Source organism: Nicrophorus vespilloides, unplaced genomic scaffold (genome assembly GCF_001412225.1).
Source record: "Nicrophorus vespilloides isolate i.1.1-1 unplaced genomic scaffold, Nicve_v1.0, whole genome shotgun sequence".
Lineage (NCBI taxonomy): Eukaryota > Metazoa > Arthropoda > Insecta > Coleoptera > Silphidae > Nicrophorus > Nicrophorus vespilloides.
In genome coordinates, this window is record NW_017096359.1 from 28,588 (window position 1) to 33,279 (window position 4,692).

Sequence of the window (4,692 nt, forward strand, 5' to 3'; positions counted from 1 at the left end):
CAGAGATGTAATTATCTTAAGGGGTTGTCGAGAAATCCACGTAAAACTGAAAAGTCTGAAAAAGCAACGTCGTTTCTCTGTTTATTCAATTTCTACAACATAGCAGGCGACTCGATGGAAGTACAAAGATGCCAATAGGCTCGTTGGAAAGATGATATATTCAGCTTTTATACGAGTGGTCAATGATGTAATTATCTTAAGGGGTTGTCGAGAAATTCACGAAAAACCGAAAAGACTGAAAAAGAAACCGAGAAAACAGTCGTTTCACTGTTATGTATAAAACGTTAAGTATGTGTTTTTTTTTTCAATTTCTACAGCTCATAGCAGGCGACTCGATGCCATCACAAAGATGCCTGTAGGCTTGTTGGAAAGGCAAAATATTCAGCTTTCTTACGAGTGTTTGGTGATGTAATTATCTTGAGGGGTTGTCGAGAAATTTACGAAAAACTGTAAAAACTGAAAAAAAGAAGCAAAAAAACGTTCTACAGCTCATAGCAGGCGAGTCGATGACAGTATGAAGATGCTAATAGGCTCGTTGGAAAGATGAGATATTCAGCTTTTATACCAGTTATCGAGAAATTCACGAAAAACCGAAAACACTGAAAAAAACGAGAAAACTGTCATTGCTCTGTTATGTATAAGACGTTAAGTATGTGTTTTTTTCATTTTCTACAGCTCATAATATAAATTCAGTAATTTAGAACTCGGATTTATGTCTTTAATTGGATAATGTTTGAGTTTTTTTTTTAATTCTATAAAGAAAAAGTTGAAGAAAAACATTAAGTAACGTCTGTTTTATTGCACGTTAGGATTATGGAGAGTATTGTTTGGGTTGCGTAATTTAGTCAAAGTCCTGAGTGCTGCTGCTCTTTCCGCATCTGATAAATTCTGGGGCGCCGCTTTTCGACAAAGAAAAAAAAAGAACAATACAGCCGCACTCCGAAAATGGACGACAACAAATCATTTTGTATCAACTCTCTAAAAGCGAATAACACTGTTCATTTTGCATTAGCAAAAAGTCCAATCACAAAGAAAGTATTTAAGAACTAAAATTCGTTGGTTGATATATCCGCTCGTCCGCATTATGGTAATAGTCGTATATAAATAAATAAAAATGTCTCAAATTGTTAAAATATAAATGTTAAAACAAATAGTAATACATTTTTGTACTGACTATTGAAATCGAATAGTTTCCTATTTTTAGTTCAAATAAAATTGAGTAGATGTGTAGACTAGAAAAATCAGGATATTTATTCAGAATGTAATGAAGAAAATGATTAATGAAAATTGTAATAAATTACTATTTGACAAAATATGCTCAATAGTTGAACTAGAAGAAGAAAAATACAAAAGAAAACCAAGTTATCCATATGAATCAATCAATATGTTTTGAAAATGACGATGAAGAAGGTGATATAAATGAATTGAATTCAGAAGATGATGGTTTTTCAATAGAAAATTTAGAAGATTAGCAAAGAAGTGCATATAGAAATGCTAACAACTAAAGATTAATAAAGGTGTTTAATGGCATTGAAAACGTTTATTTCTTTTACTAAAAATGGAAGTCTTATTGTAAAGTGATCAGTGTTAAATGCTATAATTGCTTATATGAATGAGTTTAAAGTACATACAATCAACTTTATACTCATATTATTTAACTTTTATGTAAGTCGACTATTTAATAAGACGAAACGAAAAGAGTTTGTGCTTTTTCTTTCTGAAGGAACGTAAACGTAACTCATTAATGATCATAGTATTTTTGTCTTTAAAAACTAAGTTTTAATCTTATTCAGAGAGAAGATTCTGTGTTGTTTTATTCTAGTTTCAAGGTGTTTCAGTGGTGTCTAGTAAACACTCTATTAATACTAAAGCATTAACATAGATAAATCATTGCAATCAAATGTAACTTTGCTATTTTTAATTAAAATCAGTTGCCAGTTAACTTAGTATTCCTATTTGATATGGAATATAAAATATGATAGTTAATTAAAGTTTTGCGTTTGAAGCGAACTTGGATTCGGGTAAAGTATTAATTTCCTTTTAAGATACCCACTTTAGAAATCTTCCAGCCGCTCATTGCGCGTTAATAATAGCGAGCTAATTAAACTTTACACTGCTTAATTTTGGAGTCTGGTTTCGGGCAGACTAAAATCGCACATTAAGTTCAATTGATTGAACGCACAAACACGATATCGAATATTCCATGCTCACACTCATTCATACACAGCAAACACAAACACAGCGTCAAGTCGTCCGCTTCTTGAGCAGTAAACTCGATTGGGTAATCTGTCAATAACACACCTAAAAATGTTATTATAAAGTTGTTTTTTCTCGTCCTTTTCTTAAGATGTCTGTAAATATTGCTGCGAAACAAAGATTAAATATTATTGAAAAGCAATTACAAATTGATTAGTAGAATCTTTCAAATTCATTTGCATCGATATTATCATCCGAATAAATGCATTTTTTTTCTTCATGTAAACAACATATCCTTTTAGGCTTTTTTTGCGAGTCAAATATGTTTCCGCAGATATGTGAATAATGAAATCATTTATATGCACTACATAAATTTTCCTCATGGTGAAACGCGTTGCAAATACGTATTGATTTCTTTTTTATGTGAACTCGCATAATTGGATCAGTTTTCGTTTCAAATATTCGAAAAAACTAATGAATGAATTGATATCATTGCAAATCAATGCATATTTGTTTGTGTAAATTAAAAATTCCATCAATTTTTTATTTTATTTATTCGCAAAATTAATGAATAATAACGTTGTTTATTTTATTTAAACATTTGGAAATAAATAATTCGATCAGTTTTCATATGAAATATGCACAAAATTAATTAATTATGAATATTTCTTTATGAATATTTTTTTATATAAAATTTGTATTTTTAATTAGTTTTCATTTCAAATATTGAAATTTAATAATTGTGTTTATTTATCATTACAAATATATACAATATTAATGAAAATTGATAACGAACAAGAAATTTAAATCAAATATTTGTAAATGTATTTTTTTTTAATTAGATCAGTTTTCAATAGAAATATGCAGAAAATAAATAATGAACAATGAAGGGACGTTGTGTATATTTTATTTAAGGTTTTGTTTAATAAATTCATTGAGCTTAAGTTATTTTCTTTTGGATTTAAATGACAGGAAAATTCAGCGAAAGTTCAAACTCCATGAATATTTATAGACGCATTGCTAACTTTATAATTTCGTCAAAAGTATTTCCTGGTTGTCTCAAACTCTCCCGTTTTCCGTTTTCCGCTTTGCGATTTCTATTTTTAATCAGATTAGTACGATTTTATTTTTTTAGGTTTAATATTAAAGTGTTAAAGTGTTTACCTAATAAAAATTACGTAAACTAATACCGTAACCACTACGAACAAATAAATAAAACACTGGTACTACCTATGGGTCAAAATGACCTGTTTATTAAATATTTTAAAAATAGAACATATAGTAATTTTTACAACAAAAAACAGATTAATTCTTACTATTTCATGGATTTAACGTCATTTAAAACTGATTTGAATAATTCTGACATGTATTAATTCCGAGTTCTTAGATCGCGCTTTTCTTATAACACGGTAGAAATCGCGTTATAATATAATATAAATATGGCGTCGTGTAAACGGAATATGCTTTGATTCCATGACAACCATATATTGTTTATTAAACATTTGCTCTTTTCAAAGTACTTGACAGGAACTTGTACAAATTAAATCGTAAGTAATTAGATTAATTCTAATAATTGTACACTTTGTTAATATATAATATTAAAGAAATAAACCAATAGTCACCATCATTTGACTAATAATCTTATAGTCGATAATAAAAGAAGAGAAAAGAACCTCCAAATATAAACAAACACTACTCAAAATGAATGAATATTGAATTTTTTGTAAATTACATAATTATTATTAAGAGCTCTCTTGTAATGCACATAACAGCAAATTTGAAAGCATCAATTATAAGACCATCACAATCAATCTTCATCATGGCACGTAATGTACCACAAGCAATTACAAAACACACACATCAACATCCTAGCAGATATCAAATCATAATAATTTAATACTTTTGTTTTAATCTGTTATCATATATTGCTTTTGACACTCTTGATAAAAAATCATTAAATTAAATGAAAATTCGCAACAACACAACAGTAATAAATCATTCTATATATTATTATATTGGCGTAAATAAATTGAAGTGTTGAATTTGTGAATGATGTATATTGTTAATTAATATGTAGAGATTATCAATTACATAAATTATATACACATTTGACATTAGTTTTGACGTTTTCAGTTTCAGAATACATTTCAACATGATCGTTTCGAGAGGCAGCAGCGTTTTGAAAAAGATGTTTCATAGTTATAAATGTGTAACATCTGTGCGGAAAATGTCTCACGACGTCCAGTGGAATTATCGCTGCTCTTCGAAACCGGATAGGAAGTTAATAGAGTGCGCCGAGTATATAGGAGGTTTCTTCTGGTGGTGGATTCTATGGCATTTATGGACGGACTATGAACATATTATTGGAGAATTCTCCTATCCAGATCCCAGTAAATGGACGGACGAAGAATTGGGAATTCAATAGTATTTATTTTTTCAATTCAATCTTAACTTAAATTTCGTTATTGAAGTTAATGATTTTTTTTTGTTCAAATT